Consider the following 19883-nt stretch of genomic DNA (forward strand, 5'->3'; position numbering starts at 1 on the left):
GTTATAGTTGGTTTCAAGCTGTCTAGTGTGAGTGCTAGGAACCGAAATCAGGTCCTCTGCACAGGCTCTTAAACACAGAGCTGTCTCTCCAGCCATGTTAAGGAAAAAAAAAAAAAAAGCCAGGCATGGCGGGGCCTTTAATCCCAGCACTCGGGAGGCAGAGACTAACGGATCTCTGGGTTTGAGGCCAGCCTGGCCTACACAGTGAGTTCCAGGCCAGCCTGGCTACACAGTGAGACCATGACTTATGAGAATGCATGCACATGCATGTGCACACACACACACACACACACACACACACACACACACACACACTAAATAAATAAATAGAAAAGAGTTACAGGACTCCGTGCCAGCACTGTTTATTCTCTTGACTCTTACTTTCAGAAGAGCTGGGATTGCCCGCTTTAGACCTGCAGGACTACAGGCTGTATGTAGGCTGCTTGGTTGTGAATTCCCCAGGCCAGCTCCACGCTCTGAGGAGGCCCCTCCCCTTCCACCTACAAACCCAAACCAAATGAAACAAGGTTAAGAAAGCCTTCAGCTTTGCTTTAGCACGGTTTCAGGATGAAAGGGAAGCTGACACAGGTGTTCAAACTGCCATGTTTTCCTGGAAGTCTTTACTCTATTATTAGAGAATTTGACTATTACTAGCTCAACATAATTGTACTGAAAACTGAACCAGCTATGCTCTGGGCTTGCATCATCGGGGAGAGCTCCATCTCCAGCACAGGTGCTGGTTGGGATCAGCACACATTTCACTGTATTAAGGAATCAATGAGCAAACAAATGAGCAAATGGGTGGCCTTCAGAATCTTACAGCAGTAGGAAACAGTCCAAGAAGCTGGGTGTGGTGGTGCACGCCTTTAGTCCCAGCAGGAGGGAGGCAGAGGCAGGTGGATCTCTGTGAGTTTGAGGCTAACACCATCTATATAATTAGTTCCAGGCCAGCAAGGGGCTACATAATGAAATCCTCTAACAAACAACCAAAACTCTGAAACAGTCCTAGGCTGGTGAGATGGCTCAGTAGGAAATGCACGTGCTGCCAAGCCTGAGGATGACCTGACTTCCATCCCTGGGTCCCACATTGTAGAAGGAGAGATTTGACTACCAAAAGTTGTCCTCTGACCTCCACAAGTGTGCAATAGCACAGGCACATGCACACACACACACACACACACACACACACACACACACACACACACACACAAACTACATATTTTCAGGCCAGCCTTCTTGAAAAACTCCTAAAGAACCAGAAACAAAGACCAATTACCAGTCCTCCATGATACCAAGGCTTTGTCAGCCCTGGGAACTAAACAGAATGTGGAAATCACCAAAAGTTGTCTAGTGCCAAGCCATGTGACTGGGGAGACTGAGTAAACGGAGCAGGTAATAATAGAACGTTTTTTTTTTTTTTTTTTTGTCTTAAACAAGGTGTGGCACCAAATTGTGAGATTGATTTCCTTGTTTGGTGTACACTAAGTCTGAGGTCAAGTCACAATAAGAGGTAAAGATAAAAAAATGTTTTCAGCCAAGTTGATTTCTCTGGCCTAGGCATGGAGGACTCATGGCTGGTAACTTTGCCTGTGAGACTGATTGATTCTGTCTGTGGTTCGAAGCCAGCCATTCAAGTCACAGAGGGTGCCTTCATTCTCAGAAAAATGAAGCTGGGTATGGTAAACACCTGTGGTCCTAGCACAGGGTGGGGGTGGGAGAGCTGAGAACAGGCAGTTCTAGGCCTGGGTCCTAGGAGTTGGGAGGAAAAGGACACTGTGTGGCACCCCAACAAGCTGACGTGACATTGTCTACAGCCCAAGCATGTATGATGCTCACACTATGCCAGCAGGCACTTTATTTTATATTTATTTATTATTTTTTCATTAAATTTTATTTATTTTGTGTGGGGGGATGCTTGCCACAGTGCGTACAACCAGAGCTCAGAAGACACTTTTGAAGGTTGGTCCTCTCCTCTCACCATGTGGATCTCAGGGACTGAACTCACGTCACCACAGCCACGTGCTATAAACACGTCACCTCATGGACTAGGGATCTCTCCATGTGGAGCCCTAAGTCTTTTTGAAACAGGGTCACGTATAGCTGGCTATACTCTATGTAGCCAACACTATCCTTGAACTCCTGATCCTCCTGCCTCGGCCTCCCAAGTGCTGAAATTAGTCATGAGCACACACTGGGGACTCATAACTTTATGAGTCCCCCCAACATTGTTGAGCCACTAAAAGAGGAAAACAAGGTTTAGATCTATTCCCAGCTCATTTGAGCACGGCGAGACCAGACGGAGGCAAAGGTGAATGGAGGACACGGAGAGTGACGGACATGAGTGTCAGCCAGTGGGGGGTCATCTGGTGGTGACTCCATGTGCTGTGGTGCACAGTTATCTGAGAGTCTACATCTCACTTTCAGTCAGCTGTTCTCATCACAGCTCAAAGACCCTCCTTGTAGTAGACGGCCAATAGCAGCCTAGCACCATGGTGGAGTATCTACGGCATTCAACGTTCTTTATCTCATCTCCTAGGCATGGTCCTCACTTCACAGTGCCACAGTCAGAGGGGTTAGCACTGCACAGGGAGGGTGGGCAGAGAACTTGGCTTTCATCACAGCACACCAGCATGTAATTGTTCAATTTTATTGCTAGCTATTGGTGAGTTCTTACTCCAGTTTATTTGTGTGTGTGTTTTGAAAGCAATATATATTTGTTGTTGGTTTTTTTTTTTTTTTTCCCAAGACAGGGTTTCTCCGTGTAATAGTCCTGGCTGTCCTGGAACTCACAGAGATCCACCTGCCTCTGCCTCCTGAGTGCTGGGATTAAAGGTATGAAAACACCAATTTAAAAAAAAATTTTTTTTGGGTGTGTGTATTATGTGGTATGTGATGTGTATGTATATGTGTATGGTGTGTGTGTGGTATGTATGTGGTATGTGTGTCACATGTATGTATGTATGTATGTATGTGTGTATGTGTTGTATGTTCAGGTGTGCATATGTGCATGTGGAGGTCAGAAGCAGGCATTGGCTGTCTTCCTTGACTTCTCTCTTGCTTTATGTTTTGAGACAGGGTCTCTCACTGAACCTGGAGCTCATTAATTCAGCTAGGCTGTCTGGCCAATGGATTTCCGAGGTCTGCACCCCTCCCCAGCCCTGGGGTTATAGACATCTGTCATTGTGCTGGGAGTTTTACATGCGTTTTGGGAAGAATCTGAATTCTGAGCCACCTCCCTAGTCCTAATCTTGTTTTTTTTTTTTTTTTTTTTTTGAGACAAGGTTTCCTACTGGCCATTAGGCCTCAGGGTTTTTCCTGTCTTCTGGTTTTTCCTGTGCATTGATGTCTTGCCTGCATGTATGTTGCTGTGAGGATGTGGGATCTTCTGGAGCTGGAGTTACAGACTGTCGTGACGGTGCTGGGGGTGCTGGGAATTGAACCGGGGTCCTCTGGAAGAGCAGCCTATGCTCTTAACTGCTGAGCCCCTGACAGTCAGCTTTTTATATGGAGTCTAACTATAACTTAGCAATTGTGTTCCTGACTGAGCTGTCTCCCATCACACTCAGCCTAATGTCTTTCTTCCTTTTTTTTTTTTTTTTTTTTCTGAGACAGGGTTTCTCTGTGTAGCTTTTGTGCCTTTCCTGGAACTCGCTTTGTAGACCAGGCTGGCCTTGAACTCACAGAGATCTGCCTGCCTCTGCCTCCCAAGTGCTGGGATTAAAGGCATGTGCTACCACCACCCGGCTCAGCCTAATTTCTAAACGAAGCTTATTATAGGCACTCACAAGTAGGAAGCTCCTTGCATCTGCTGGATTTCAACATCTACTGGAATCTTAGGATGTACCCTTGAAGGCAAGAGTTACTGCTTAAATATTGCTAGCTGACCAATGCCCATTTAGTGATTCAAAAGTTGTTAACTTGTCAACCAACAAAGGGACAGTTATACTATAGATAGGATCAACAGGAACATGATTGATTTTTCTGACCACCAGAGGATGGAATATTTTTAAAAAGATTTGTTTATATGTATATGGGTATTTTGCCTGCACGGATATCTGTGCACCGCCATGTATGCCTGATGCCCAAGGAAGCATGAAGGGGGTGTTTCTTCCCCTGGAATTGCAGTTTCAGACAGTTGTGAGCCACCAAGTGGGTGCTGGGAACTGAATCCGGATCCTCTGGAAGAGCAACCAGTGCTCTTAACCACTGAGCCCTCTTTTCAGCCCCTGGGCTATCCCCATCCCCAACCATTTGTTAGATGTTGTGAGCCAGGCGGTGGTGGCACTTGCTTTTAATCCCAGCACTTAGGAGGCAGAGGCAGGTGGATCTCTGTGAGTTCGAGGCCAGCCTGGGCTACAGAGTGAGATCCAGGAAAGGCTCCAAAGCTACACAGAGAACCCCTGTCTCAAAAAACCAAAACAAACAAACAAACAAACAAACCCCCCAAACCAAACCAACCAACCAACCCAAAACAGAAGCTGTGTGAACCCTGGTAGACCACTTGAGTGACATTTTCTGGTTCTGGGGTGTGTGTGATGGGGTTTGAGGCCCTGTGCACTCTAACTAGAAACTCTGAAAAAATTCAACTAAAGTTCTGATGTCTGTTTGCTTCTTCCAGCACAGAAAGGAATATCTGATTTGTTGGTGGTTTGGTTGTCTGAGGTACTGAGGACCAAATCTAGGAGCTCACTCCCACCAGACAAGTGCTGAGCTGCAGCCCAATGGTTCATTCTTTATCAGAGCCATGGCGGCTAAGAATGCTACCTTTGGAGCCAGAAAGACCTGTATGGTGCTTCTTCGACCCGTGACCTTAGACAAGTTACTTTCACGGTCTTAGCCTTTGGCTTACAACTGTCTCCTACCTCCCAGGGTTATCATGATATTATGTACCTACTTCCTCTGATTTGATGTACACCGCCTTGCAGGACAGTTCCCTAGTTAAGCCTCAGGGTGTTTGTTCTAAAAAGAGGCTAAACTTTCTCTCCTGCATGGCAGCTTGTTAAGATTGAGGAAGCAACCAACTCCATAGACTCCAGAAGGCCCTGAAACTGACCAGCTACATTAGGCTCCCCACACTTCTTTATATAAGCAATAAGAGCTGCTAAGAAACACACCTAGACAAGTAGATTTGTCTACAAGATTCTTTGACCAGACTAGCTACCTGAATGACAGAGCAGCTAGCTGAATTGCCTGGAAACAGGCTAGACCAAGTAAGCTATTTGGAAGAGACACTGCCCAGACCTGTTGAGCTACCTGAAGATGGTGCAGTGAGCTCCAGGGTTCTAGCTCTCATGAGCCTCATATGCTGGGGTGAACTTTGGCAATGCCGCTGTCTTTGAATCATTTCTGCTCCTGTAACCCCTCACCCATACTCCTGTGAGTAACCCCAATAAATCTCATTGGTTCACCTGGTTGTCCTTTGGTGGTATCCATACTTTGGTCTGTTGTTGGTTGGCTTCCTACCTGAGGGGAGTAGACATTTGTTCACGCTCCCTGGGAATCCTGTCACACAACACATGCTGACTCACGAGAGACTGCTTCTGCCCAGGAGGGACGCAATTAAAGGCAGTAGCTGCCGTGACTATTATGAACATTCATAGAATACAGAGCTGGAGTGTGGCTCAGTGCTTGCTGTGGATGAGGGGCCTTAGTCCCCTCCCCAATCCTGCAAAAAACAAACATTCCCAGAATTCTAGCACTTGGGAGGTTGATGCAGGAGGGTCATGAGTTCAAAGTCAGCCTGGACTACATGAGACTCTGTCTCAAAGCAAACCAAGAAACAGACAGACAAGAAGTGATTCCTGTTCACTCACTCATCCTTGTTCTGGTCAGGTTGGTTCTACACGGGGTTGGAGGAGCCAAGTTTTCTTCCAAGGTCAGGAAGAAACTCCTGAGGCTCAAACCAATGCTCTACTTCTGTGCCCATAGGACCCATAGGGAAGGCTTTACGCTCACATAATCTTTCCCTAGCAGAAGCCCATCTCTCTTTGGGGTCCCCAACAGTACAGGGTAACTTTCTAGTCCATGGACCCTCTCAGGAATCTCCTGTCTTAGCCCTGACCCATTCTTCATGTTTTTGTCCTGAGAAGGCCAGCCTGGATGGTGCGCTTTCCCAGGGGCCAAGGGCCTGTGCACAGAGCCATCAGCATAGGCCCGGGGCATTGCTCTCTAGCGCCCTCTAGAGGCTTGGGGTGACAACAGGCAAAGCATGCAGGATGGGGTTTGTAGCTGACCCAGAAGGCTCCATGGTTAGGTGATTGCCACATCTGAAGCACCTGGAAAGTCTGTCCTGTGGACTTGGGTTCAAGGTGATATCCCCACCTTTGTCAGAATGAGGTGGGCCAGAGCAGCCCTGGAGTAGTTCTTCCGGCTCCTTTCTCCCCTCTGTAGATGCCTGCCCAGCCTTTGCAGCCGTACACTGAGGTTGGCGCTGGCTGAGTGTCATCTGTCTCTAACAGTGTCTCTGGGTTCACACTGACGTTCCAGTGAAGCCTCAGGCTCTGCCCCAAGGAAGCCTTGTAGTATAAGAGTGGGGCTGGGGGTGCCCAGGGTCCTTCTCACCTTCCCCACCAGGAAAGGTCCTCTGTATTTGCCCACAAACCCTTGCTGCTTCTCTTAACAACCTTCTCATTGGATCCCCACCCTTCTTCTGGATTGCTGTCAGCTCTCTGCTCACCTACCCTGAAGCATTCCCGCCCCTATTTCAGCTCTATGGGGGGGGGCAGAGTCCCCACCTTGCATTTGTCTGTGTCTTGCCTCTCATCTTGGCCTAGAAGTGTCTAGACAAACATCCTCCAGCTATCGCCCCACAAATCCTGCAGAGAAAAGGACTTTGGGAGGTCTCTGCCTGTCTGACTCCAGTCTGTACTGCATTTCCTGCTGTTGATTGGTGGCAGTGGACAAACTCAGGCTGTCGTTCAGACAGTTGGCGGAAGGGGCTGTTTTTCTGTGTCCCTGCCCACTGGGATCTGAGTGATCTTTTATAGCACCTTTAAAGGGTGGTACTGGGGTGTCATTCCTGGATAGACTTCTATCTTCTGCAGCCAGCCCAAATGCCAGTGCCCTAGTGTCTACAGCTTCCTCGCTATCCCCTCTGTTCACGTACTGGAACCCTAGCAGGGCTGGCAGTCAGCTTAGGCTGAGGGCACTGAGGGCAGTGTGGTGCTAGGCATCCCAGCACAGGCTGGGAACAGGGACTGATTTTGTGTTTGGGCCCAGATGGGCCTCAAACTGGCTCACTATATAGCCAAAGATGCTGTTGAACTCCTGGTCCTTCAGCCTCTATCTGCCTCTCAAGTTCTGGGACTGCAGACATGCTTTGCCACACATGGTATTACCCAGGGCTTCATGCATGCTAGGCAAGTACTTTACAAACTGAGCTATCTGCCCAGTCTCAGGTCTTGGTTCTGATTACATGTGACTTCAGGGTAACACTCAGACTTTGGCTTCCTGGGCAGTGGCAGTGTAAGGACAGGGCTTAGAAGTCCCACTGGTCCACAGAGTCCTTAGGGTCATTTTGCCTGGACTGGCAGGGTTTCTGGGAATACTCCTGTCTCTTCTATGGGGCCATGTCATGGGTGGTGGGGGTTGTTTGTGTGTGTGTGTGTGTGTGTGTGTGTGTGTGTGTGTGTGTGTAGCTATGTGGTTTATTTTTTAAATAATTTATTCATTTTTATTTAATTTGTGTTGGTATTTTGCCTGCATGTATATCTGTGTGAGGGTGTCAGATCTTGAAGTTAGAGACAGTTGTGAGCTGCCATGTGGGTGCTGGGAATTGAACTCAGGACCTCTGGAAGAGCAGTCAGTGCTCTTAACCACTGAGCCATCTCTCCAGCCCGCTATGTGGTTTATTAGTGCTGTGGACTTCAGCATGGTCAGCTGAGGGATGTACTGGGATAGAAGATTGGTGGAAGGCAGTGAGTGGCTCCCTGGCTTTCATCAGCAATGGGCAGAAGGCAATGTGTCTACCCCTGTCCCCTTTAGAGCCTCAGGTCACAGCAGGGCCTTGCAGGAGGGGCTGGACAGCTCACTCCTGGTCCCCCAGCTGAGCAGGAATGTGGCCTGTACCCCCCAGAAGCTTTCCACAAATCCCCTCAGGTCCCAAGGGATCATGGGGATGAGGGATTTGAAGACCATTTCCTCTGGCTTGTCCCCCACTTCCCAGTGTGTATCCCAATAAGAAATGAGAAATGGGGAGATGTCACTTCTCAGGAGCCTCTTAGAAGCTGAGGCTGCTGACAATCTCAAAAGGGCAGTTAGCCAATAGAGTTGTCCCAGGAAGACTCCTGGGACAAGCAGGCAGGCCAGGAAGAGGGAGGGAGACAGTCAAAGGAAGAGAGGAGGGAGAGAAAGGGAAAGTCCTGGTTACCATAACTGTCCACAGGCCTGCCACGTGGGCTGGAATTTCAATCCTTAACCAGTTCGCCATGCTTTCAACCTGACCCGGAACCTGTCAGTTCATCTCTCCAAGCCTCTAGAGGGTGCTGGAGAGCAAAGATGGACGTCTTGCCCCAGGGGCATATGCAAAGTGGTTGTGTGTGCACACACCCAGAGGGAGGCACTGGGTTTGGATGGTCCCTGCTGTTTTCCATGTTGGTCACACTTGCATCTGGAAGTTAAGTGGGAGCCTTAGCCTGGTCCTTCTAAGAGCTAAGAAGACCTGAGCCAAGAGGGGCCTCAGACAGGCCATGGGCATAGTATTGTGCATTCTACCTCTGAGCAGAGAGTGGTCCAAGGCAGGGTGGGCATCTAGCTGATGTCCTCCATCACAGCTACCTGTGGCAAAAAACTGCCTTGGAGTCCCCTACCCCTATCCCTGTGCCTTTCTGGCTGCTCTGATCCTTTCCTAGGTGCCCTGGGGGCTCTCCTGCAATCCAGAAACTAAAGGGTTTTCCTTAGCACAGCAGATGCCCCAGCTCTCTGTGTAATGTGCCCAAGACACACCAGGAGCTAGATGTTTTAGCCCTCTTTCTCAGAAGGTGGGGAAGGTACCCCTCCTTCCCACGGACTAAGTGTGCCCTTCCTTGCCTCTCCGATGCATCTAGGTGTGTTCTGGAAGGACATGGGTCCTAGTGAATGGACTGGTGTGGAGGGAGATGTAGACAGGCTGACTGACTAGGGGGCACCTACGTAGAGCTGGACATAGGTCATACCAGCTGTGGCCTCAACAGAGAACTGCTTGGGGTGAGGAGTGCCTCCGGGAAGGAGCAAGGAGCCTAGCTGCTCAATGGCTCCAGTGCACACTAACTCCACGGCCAGCCTGTCAGCTCTTGGGTCCAGAAGCCTCAGCATCCCAAAGGCACCTGGCTCATTGCTGGGCCCCCGGTGACCTGGCAGCTTTTGGAGAGGTAGAAAGAAAGACCGGAGCTTAGGTTTGCCTTCTGTTTGGCTTCAGCCAGCTCTGGGCCTCACTTGGCCACAATCAGGGTTTTCAAACTTCCTTAGTAATGAGCAGTTTCTTCGTGTGACATTCCAAATGAAACATCAATAAAGGCAAAGAGATAAAACTGGGGGTGCTGTGCCTGCCCACGCTCACCCCTGCCACTGCCTCCGAGGACCCCAAGGCTCTTAGAGCAAGTCTGACGTTTTCCTGGCTCAGATATCCTATGAGTAATCGCTTTACCCTTTATCTAGTAGGGACAAGGCCAGGAAGGTTCTGGAAGCTAAGGGAGGTCTCCCTGTTCCCCCACACCCAGCCCTCCCTGCACTTCTGGGTGTGGGAAAGCTGGGAGGCTGGTGGGATAACCCCTCTGGGGAGCAGTCATTAGCTTATTATCATTGTGAAGCGTCTTATTGGGCCAGGCTCTCACCTACATCCTTGCTGGGAGAGGGCACTGGACCCTGACTTTTTCCTAACTTCCCTGAAGGAACCCACCACGTTGCTGCCAACGCAGTGATCATCGGTGGCATAGCTGCTTCATGGAACGACTAGAGCAGAAACCAAGTTAACACATCCCCAGCCCTATCATCCAGTGTCCGTTATGTGATCGGTTGATTTCCTCCTTCCTTCTCTCCGCTCTCACCCCTCCATCCCTCTGCCCCTCCCTCCTTCCCTTTCTTCCTTCGGTTTCCTTCCTTTGTGACAGGGTCTCATGTAACTCAGACTGGCCTTGAAAGCAATATGTAGGTAGGATGGTCTCAAACTCTAGCTCCTTTGTCCGCCCAAATTCTGGGATTATAAACATGTGCCCCTCCGCCCCCCTCCGCTCCCCTCCGCTCCCCTTCTCTCACCAGAGCACGGAGTAAATCTATCCCCTCGCCCTGTACGCCCTGTACGACTCTGGCCACATCACAGTGGGTTGTGCAATAAGAGGGGTCAGCAGAGGAGCTGGAGAGGGAAGTGAGAAGTGTGTGAGCTCCACTCTAGGCGGGAAGTTCATTGCATATCCATCAACTCCCCACCTCTCTCTACAACCCTGGCAGGCCGGCACCACCACTTCCGTGTCACAGATAAGAAAACAGGCTGGCGGCTTGGAAGTAGTGAGGCAAAACCTGCTCTCAGCCTGCCATCACTTGCTATGGGGTGGGGAAGCAGTGGGGGCTTCTCACAGTGAGGGGTCCCCAACCAGTGTCTTCATAAAAGACAAGAGCCAATTGGCTGTGTGCATGGCTAATTCCTGTAATCCTAGTACTTGAAAAACCGAGGCAGGAGGATTATGATTTCCACGCCAGCCTGAGCTACATAGTGAGACCAAAAGATAGAGGGAAAACAGAAACAAATCCAAGGGCCCCAGCAGGTGACAGAAGATGGAGTTCCCTGCCTTCTGGGGTCCGGGTGTATGTCTCCTCATTGCTCAGTGGTGTGTGTGTGTGTGTGTGTGTGTGTGTGTGTGTGTGTGTGTGTCCTCCATTGCTCAGTGCTGGGCCCCAGGTGTCACCATTACATTCAATGCTAGATTTGAGATAATTGTCGCCTCTTCAAGAGCAGTAAGGACACAGGCCACTAGAAGATGTGACATTTGGTATCAAAGAACAGTCTCAGCTGTCACAAGTTCCCCATGACTCAGAGCTAGGGAATCCTGCCTAGAAGCTGAGGACCAGCAAACGACCAAGGTCACACAGCATGCAGTTTCTCAGCTCTCCTGGAGATGTGTGTGAGTGAGTGTGTGTGTGTGTGTGTGTGTGTGTGTGTGTATCAGAGAAAGTGTCACCCTGCTCTGTGTTCTGTCTAGCCAAGTGGCCCTGGGCTTGTCCCCGACTGGTGCCCCCGGGACAAACAATAACCCCAGCACTCAATATATGACTAGACCTACCTCTACTGTCTGCCTGTCTTTAAATTCTCTGGCGACACATTGTTGTGCCCCCCCCTACCCTCCAGAGGTGAGGCAGTGGTCAGGGAAGACATCAAGTAACTCACCCCTGAGGGAGTAGTGATGTCCCTGGGCTCTCTCTGTTTGGGATGTTCCCTAAGGCAATCCTGGCCTACCCGTCCAGTCTTTATACTCAGACCCAGAGGAGGACTTGGAAGGCAGCCTGACAGAAATTTCTAGAAATCCCTTGCCTCTTCTTTATCTCCAGTTAACTCAGATAGTTAAACTTCTGAAATGCCTGCTTTTCCCTCAAAACCCAACTCAAAGTGTCACCTCCTCCAGGAAGGCCTCACCTGCTCCTAACAATTCCTTGCCCTCACTGGTTTAGTCTTTCGGTTCCTGGACAAGAAGCCTCTTCCATACTGTGCAAAGCCGGGGTCCTGTCCAAACCAGAGCTTGTTGGGTGAACACAACAAATACTTGTAGCGTGCCTGCCTGCGCCACCCCATGTGGGAAGCCCGGCCTGGCAGCCAGTATGGCTGCTCACTTGGTAACACTGAGAGACCTCTGCCCACCCTTGGTCTGTCCACAGCAACTCTGCAGTGTGACACCTGGTTTTCCATTTCGGGACTCAGGGCTCCCTGTCTCTCCCGTAGCGTTGGCACAGAGCAGGGTGTACCGGGGACATTGGAAACCAGTCACAATTAGAACTGAATTCAGTCCCTAGGCAGGGCTTAGGTGCAGGGAGGACCCTGAGACTACCTTCTTCCCATTGGAGGACACCCAAGACTGGGGGGGGGGCGAGCGGTATGAACAGGGGCCACCATAAACAAGATGGGGGTAGAGTCTGGGAGAGTGGCAAAGAATGGGGTACCAGGCTGTGGGTGTGCCCAGGGTATTGGGTGGGAGTACATCAAAGACAGCTGCTCATACTAGGGGCCATACTGGGATTCCTGAAAGTGGTAGAGACTTGGCCCCTGAGGGCGCGTGGGATGGGGAGGTATGCGTCCTGAGAGAGGGACTGGTGGCAGCCTCTTCTGCGGGTTCATCTCCTGTCCAGCCCCTGTCTGGACTGCTCCTCTTGGTGAGGGGTTAACCTCTCTGGCTGTTGTTTCCATAGCCCTTTTACCAACTAGTCACCATTAATTACCTCTCACGCCCGGCCCAAACTTGCAGACACACAGCAGGCTTTGACACTGGCCCTGGGCGGGAGCCTTTCTTTGTCAACTTCTCTTTGCCCTCTATCGTGTTTCGGTGAAAAGACCTGGAGAAAGAGGGGAAATGAGAGGGGGGGGAGGGGAGGGAGGGGGAGGGGGAGGGGGGGAAGGGGAGAGGGGGGAGGGGGAGGGAGGGGGAGGGGGAAGGGGGAGGGGAGGAGGGGGGAGGGAAAGGAGGGGGAGGGGGGAGGGAGGGGGAGGGGAGGGGAGGGGGAGGGGAGGGGGAGGGAGGGGGGAGGGGGGGAAGGGGGAGGGGAGGAGGGGAGGGAAAGGAGGGGGAGGGGAGGGGAGGGGAGGGGGGAGGGGAGGAGGGGGGAGGGGAAAGGAGGGGGAGGGGAGGAGGGGGAGAGGGGAGGGGAGGGGGGAGGGGGGGGAGGGGAGAGGGAGGGGGAGGGGGAGAGGAGAGGGAGGGGAGGGGGAGGAGGGGAGGGGGACGGGGGGGAGGGGGAGGGGGAGGGGAGGAGGAAGGAGGTAGGGAGGGAAAAGAGGGGGAGGGGAGGGCAAAAGAGGCGGAGGAGAGGGGGAGGGAGAGGGGAGGGGAGGGGAGAGGGAGGAGGGGGGAGGGGAGGGGGAGGAGGGGAGGAGGGGGAGCTGGGAGGGGAGGGGGGAGGGGAGGAGGGGAGGGAAGGAGGGAGGGGAGGGAAAGAGGAAGGGAGGGAGCGGGAGAGGGGAGGGGGAGGAGAGGGGAAAAGGAGGGGGAGGGAGGGGGAGGGGAGAGGGGAGAGGGAGGAGAGGAGAGGCAGAGGAGAGGAGGGGAGGAGGGTTAGAGGGGAGGGAGGGAGCGGGAAGGAGAGGGGAGGGCGGAGGCCGGGAGGGGGAGGGGAGAGGGGAGGGAGGCGGAGGAAGGGAAGGGAGGGGAGGAGAAGGGAGGGGAGGGGAGTAGAGGAGAGGAGGGGGGGAGAGGAAAGAAGGGGGGAGGGGAAGGGAGGGGAGGAGAGACTGATCGAGGCAAGAGGTGGGGACTAGGTGAAGCCTCACTTCTTCGCAGAGTTAAGCATCCCATCCCTGCAGATCTGGGTCCTGTGGCACACGAGGGGAAGAGGAAAAGGAAAGAAGGTCTTTCTTCTATCACAGTGAAAATTCTTCTAGAAAATACCCAGACTGCAGTCTGGCTGCCCAGCTCCCCTCCCCAGGACTGGTACCATCCACTTACCTGCCCACACCCACACAACCCCAAACTCCCTGCATATTGAAGGTGACAGGTCAGGGCAGAGTACAGCTTCCTTTGTCTAGGCCACTGCAGGCTTCCTGCAGTCAGTCCCAGGCTTCTCCACCCCACCTGTCCCTCTTCCTGTGGCCTTATGTGCCAAGTGCAGAGCGATAGGATGTGGCTGGTCACGCCATCCTTCCCTCAGCTGGGACCTCCCATAATTCTGCTGTGCTACTCTTGGCTCTATTGTACCCCCAATTTGTGTCTTCTCAGAGCACATGGGGTGGTACTCTGAGGACTCTGCTCATCTTTTCAAATTTGGTTGTGTGTATGTCACAACCTGTACCCCAAGTCAGACCTGACCACCCATTCTCAGTAAGTCAATTAAAGAGTCAGATTAGACGCCTAAGCAGATAAAGGACTTAGCCACTATGGCCACACTGGGAAGAGGGGCAAAGATCCAGTGACTCCCCCAAAAATCTGTCCTGAGGTCCTGAAGTGTGATTAAAGTTTTGAGGACCAAAGATGTGCACATCCAAGCAGTCCTGGCCAAGGTGTGGTCCTGCCCACCAGTGAGAATTCTTAGGAGTTAGCCTGAGAAGTTGTTAGAGACCTGTGAAGTCTCAGTGCTGGAGAAAAGCTCCTCTCTCACTGCAGTGCTTTGCTTCTCCTAGCATGAGATGTGGGGAAATTCCCATTTCATTAAGGTCCATTGTTTCAATAGTCCAACAGCCAGACTGATCTTCTGTCAGGCTAGTTAAAATCCCCCCTTTGTTTTAACATTTCAGCCGTGAGTCGGAATGTACCCACCTCATGAAATAAACAGAATAAACAGAATGTAAGTAGGGACTAATGCAGTTGGTACCAGTGGCCATGCCTAAGATCCATTTTTCATAACCTTCTGGCTGTTAGTTATTTTGGAAGGATGGACATGAGCAACCCCATTCTGCTGGTTTGAGACAGGGTCTCTTCATGAAGTCTCTGCTGTCCTTAAGTTTCTGATCCTCCCAAGTGTTTGGATACAGGCAAGTACTCCCATGCCCAGCCTGACTTCATTTCTGTTCTGATGATTTCCTCCCTGTCTCTGAATGATATTTTCTGAAGATATCACTAACTAGTCACCTAATGGATTGTTCGCTCTGGTTCCCTGATGCCAGGAAAAGGTTCATCCTGGTTGGTTTGATTTGTGTTGGCCAACATGAGATTGACGGGGAAAATCCCCACCTTTTGGGGTCCATTGTTAAAAGAGTCTAATAGGATGGGACACACAACCTATTAGAGTACTTTCATTTCTGACAGGCCTGTTACACTCTGATGTCCCTCATCTTGCAGTGACCTAGGGAGGGAAGGTGAATGGTACAAAGAGTGTTCTGGGAAATGAGCCCCCAGGATGAGCAGGAGCGGTGGGACACAGCACATGACCTGTTTCTTCCTCCCCACTGCTTTCTAGACATCCAGTTTTCATCTGGTGACAGTATGAACATGACATTTTCTAGGTCCATATCAGTGTACAGAGTGCATCATTGTGAAAGTTGGTGATAATGTGCAGCTCATATGGAATCCAGAAGTGACCCTTCCTCTGACTCACCTCCAAGTTGTGTCTCTAAAATGCAGGGTGGAGGTGAGCAGCCCATCCCTACCCTCATACGGGTTACTTAAAACCCTTCAGGCCAAGTTGAGTCTTAGCATGGCTTAGAGCTTTGGAAAGGGAAATCTGTACCATCACTGCCCTGGCTCCTGAGCATAAGACCCCCGGGAGACTTTAAGGTGGTATCGATCCCACCTTGTCATATACACCTGGCTCAGGATAGAAGGATTCTAGAGTTGTGAAGAGACAGATGGCCAACCAAAGCCTCTTCATCTTCCTCTAGACCTCGGGATCCTTTAATGAGTTCTGGAAGCCCACGGCCATTCCGAAGACAGTAGACCAGTGGTTCTCAACCTTCCTAATGCTGTGACCCTTTAATACAGTTCTTCATGTTGTGGTGACCCCCAATCATAAAATTATTTCATTGCTACTTCATAACTGCAATTTTGCTACTGTTATGAATTGTAATGTAAATATCTGATGTGAAGGATATCTGATATATAACCCAAAGGGGTTGCAACCCAGGGGTTGAGAACCACTGCTGTAGAAGGTGGCCATGAGTGGGATGGAGGAGCAGGTTATTGGGAGTCCTTGGTGTCCAGAACCTCTGTTATACCATGATGAGGGACGGGGCTCCCTGACGACAAGGCCTCGGGATGTTAGAGGCAGACAAGTGAGACATTTGATGTCTTTCCTTTCCCTGTGCCTCAGCAGCATGGTCATGGACCAGATGAGGAAACCCATGTGAGGGCTCTGGGTCAGCAAACATTGACTTAACAGTAAATGTCCCTGCTGTGAGAGAGCCATCCAGGAGGTGCATTCAGGACAGAGATGATGGGCATGACTGGACGGGGTGAACAGGAGCCAGCTTCTCTCCCCATAGGAGCCCTGTAACATTGCTCCATTGGAATCGGGGTACCCAAGAGGTAACTTGGGATCCCACCAAGCTCCAGTATTGTGTGCAGAGGGATGCGGATGGTGGTGTAACCTTTTCAGGCCCAAAGGGAGATTGCTGGGCTCCCATTCTCAGAGGCCCAGCAGATCTGGGTGAGGGTTGGGACTGGTTGGTCCCTCTCTTCCCACAGGTATCAGAGCCCCCTCTTGTTCCCAGGGGAGCCTGGGAACAGCTGGGCCAAAGCCCAACCAGGAATTTTTCCAGGCTGGTTCCTATATCCAAGGGTGGGGGCTTTGGGGAGCTCCTAAGGAAGACACAGGAGTTGGAGAAGGGGACTTTGTGGAAAGGGTACAGAGCCAAGAAGGGTGAGTCTGTAAGCAGAGAAGTAGCCAAGGGCCCTAGGGAGAATGGGGGTACTGAGTATATCCCCAAATTCTGTTCATAAGATGAACTGTGAACCTGAGCTAGGTTCTGATAGAACTGATAGAGCTTTGCCTTCACCCTCATCCCTCCCTGGGCTTGCAGCAGCTCTGGGCAGCTGGCCTACCTACGTTCCTGAATGCTCGGGTAGGTTTGAATCACCACGCAGGCCTGGCCTCTTTCCGCCCCCATCATCCCCCTGGCCTCAGTTCCCGGGCAACATCTAGGGGGTGGTGATCAGGAGGAACAAGGGCCTCTGTCTGCCCAGCTGCCTCTCCCTTTGGACTCTGCCAGACTCCACAGTGCATACGTGGGTTTCCACAGGTCCTCTTCCTCCCGGCCACTGACTAACCCCAGAACCGCTCAGCTTCCCGTTCTCAGGGTTGCAAAGTCCGTGCCAAATTCTCTCCAGCGAAGCTTCCCTGGAAGCTTCCCAGAAGATCCCCATTCACCCCTGGGCCCTAGCTCCTGATGGCTGCAGACCAGACAAAGGCTCAGATAAGCATCCCGCCCCTCCCCCTCCCCCAATAAACCAAGATTTCTGCCTCGGAGGTCTAACACACAACTGTTAGAGGGTGTCAGAAACATGCTACTGTTTGGGAGGCCAAAGAATGCAGGCCCGCCTAGCGGTGGGGGCACACTCATCCCAGCACTCAGGAGGCAGCGGCAGGAGGATATCTGCGAGTTTGAGGCCAGCCTGGTCTACAGAGGGAATTCCAGGACAGCCAGGGCTACACAGAGAAACCCTGTCTCGAAAACAACAACATCAGCAGCAGCAGCAACAACTCAAAACAAACAAGCAAAAAGAATGCTAGGCTCAGGCGTCAACTCTCACCCTCTTCCCAAGACCTGTGCGGTTCGAGCCGGAGTTGAGGAGTGCATAATGTAGTCACTAGGGGGCGCTCGGCCACCACCGGGAGATCGTGAACTTGGGCGAGCCAGTCTGCGTGAGGGAGGACGCGTGTGTCAATGTGCATGCGTCCGTGTGTGTGTGTGTGTGTGTGTGTGTGTGTGTGTGTGTGTGTGTGTGTGTGGTATGTGAGGTGGGGGAGAAGACCAGGGGTCACTCTGGGATTCCAACAATCTGCGTCCCTCTCCCCACGGGTCCCTCCAGCTCTCCGCCCTCCCCCCACCTTCTCCAATAATCCCAGGAAAGGGAATTGCTCTCAGGCCCTGTCCGCACATAACCTCATTCCCGTGTCTCCCCTGATTCCCAACACCCAGCGTGTCCAATGTACCCCTGGACCCAGTCTGAAGGGGTGCACGGATAATTTTCAGGCTGTGAACCCTGGCGGGGGTTTGAGCTCTCCACTTCTCAGTGGTGGCCTAGGGGCTCCTAGAAGGCGGTGCCTGGCCCGGCCTGGCCTCGCCCCCGGGGCGGGTCTGGGGCGGGGCATCTGGGGGCGGGGCCAGGCCCCCTTTTTTTTCCACCGCTGTTAGCGGTGAGAAGCGCAGAGGCTTGGGGCAGCCGAGCTGCAGCGAGGCGGTGGCGCTGGGGGCGAGCTGAGCGGCGGCAGCGGAGCTCTGTCGCGAGACGCAGCGACAAGGCAGACTATTCAGCGGACTCACCAGCCAGGGAGTCTCCGCGTGGGCTTTGATATTCAAACCTCTTTTTTTTTCTCTTAAACGTTTAAAAACTGTATTGTTTTGCGCTTTAATTTATTTTTGCTTCTTATTCTCGTCTCAATCGTGCCAACGGTTTGAGGAGGTTGCTCCTTCACTCCCTCAAATCACTTCGGATTTTGGAAATCAGCAGAGAAAAGAGGCAGCAAGAGCTCCAGAGGGAAGTCGAGGAAGCGAGAGACCGGTCAGAGAGCGCGCTGGCGAGCGAGCAGAGAGAAGGACAGGGGCAAAGTGACTGACCTGCTTTTGGGGGTGACCGTCAGAGCGCGGCGTGAGCCCTCCCCCTTGGGATCTTGCATCGGACCAGTCGCGCTGACGGAAAGACAGACAGACACCGCCCCCAGCCCCAGCGCCCACCTCCTCGCCGGCGGGCTGCCGACGGTGGACGCGGCGGCGAGCTGCGAGCAGGAGCCGGAGCCCGCGCCCGGAGGCGGGGTGGAGGGGGTCGGGGCTCGCGGGATTGCACTGAAACTTTTCGTCCAACTTCTGGGCTCTTCTCGCTGGGGAGTAGCCGTGGTCTGCGCCGGAGGAGGCAAACCGATCGGAGCTGGGAGAAGTGCTAGCTCGGGCCTGGAGAAGCCGGGGCCCGAGGAGAGAGAGGAGGAAGATAAGGAAGAGGAGAGGGGGCCGCAGTGGGCGCTCGGCTCGCGGGAGCCGGGCTCATGGACGGGTGAGGCGGCCGTGTGCGCAGACAGTGCTCCAGCCGCGCGCGCGCCCCAGGCCCCGGCCCGGGCCTCGGTTCCAGAAGGGAGAGGAGCCCGCCAAGGCGCGCAAGAGAGCGGGCTGCCTCGCAGTCCGAGCCGGAGAGGGAGCGCGAGCCGCGCCGGCCCCGGACGGGCCTCCGAAACCATGAACTTTCTGCTCTCTTGGGTGCACTGGACCCTGGCTTTACTGCTGTACCTCCACCATGCCAAGGTAAGCGGTCGTGCCCGCCTGGTGTCGCCGGGCCGTGGCGAGCGCCTCTCCCGCTTGGGGACGTGCGTGCGTGCGAGCGAGCGCGCGCGTGGGGGCTTCGTGCCCCACGCGGGTCCTTGGGCACCGGGCGCGAGGCGTCCCCCTCTGTCGTCGTACGTGGAGGGGGAGGGGGTGCGCGCTAGGTGGGAGGGCGCCAGGATAGTCTCGCCGCCCACGCGGGCCCTGCCCACCCACCAGAGTCACCGCACGTACGATCTGGGCCGAGCAGCCGAGGGCGGGAGCCAGAGGAGGAGGCCGAGGGGGCTGGGCTTGCGCTGTGGCTGGCGGCAGAAGTTTGCTCCGGGTCGCGGGTCCCCGGAGAACTGGAAGTCCGGGCAACGGGGGCGGGAGTCCGGAGCCCAGCGGGCATGCCTGGGGGTGCTCGGACCTTGGACCGGGGGAGGGCAGAGATCGTGGAGGGGGCAGGGAGCGAGCGACCGAGGGGGCTTTGCTGTCACTCCGCTCGGGTCTCTTGGGCCCTTGCAGTGAGTTTGGGAAAAGTTTTAGGACGGATTGCTGCGGGGACCCTATCCCACCCCTCCAGCTTGCTGGGCCACCTGCGCTGCGCCACCCCCTCCCGTCCCCGCTCGCGTCCCGCGCGGTGCCCGCCCTCCCCCGCCCGGCCGGGCGCGCGCGGCGCAGAGCCGATTACATCAGCCCGGGCCTGGCCGGCCTCGTGTTCCCGGAGCCGCGGCTGCGGGAGCCGGGAGACCCGGGCGACCAGCGGCGCCCCTCCCCCCCACCGGCCCTCCTCAAGGAAGGTGACCTCTAGAGGTATCCCCAGCCC

At 53.3% G+C, this 19883-nt stretch overlaps 1 long non-coding RNA gene across 1 annotated transcript; it reads right to left on the reverse strand.

The window, feature by feature from the left end:
- Nucleotides 1-352: 352 nt before the first annotated feature.
- LOC118569947 lies at nt 353-13489 on the reverse strand. Its single transcript, XR_004943105.1, has 3 exons — nt 13445-13489; nt 12400-12513; nt 353-500 (listed from the first exon to the last, which is right to left on the reverse strand). It is a non-coding gene; the product is annotated as an uncharacterized LOC118569947 (long non-coding RNA).
- Nucleotides 13490-19883: the final 6394 nt, after the last annotated feature.

The sequence above is a fragment of the Onychomys torridus genome, chromosome 18, assembly GCF_903995425.1.
Source record: "Onychomys torridus chromosome 18, mOncTor1.1, whole genome shotgun sequence".
In the NCBI taxonomy this organism is placed as follows: domain Eukaryota; kingdom Metazoa; phylum Chordata; class Mammalia; order Rodentia; family Cricetidae; genus Onychomys; species Onychomys torridus.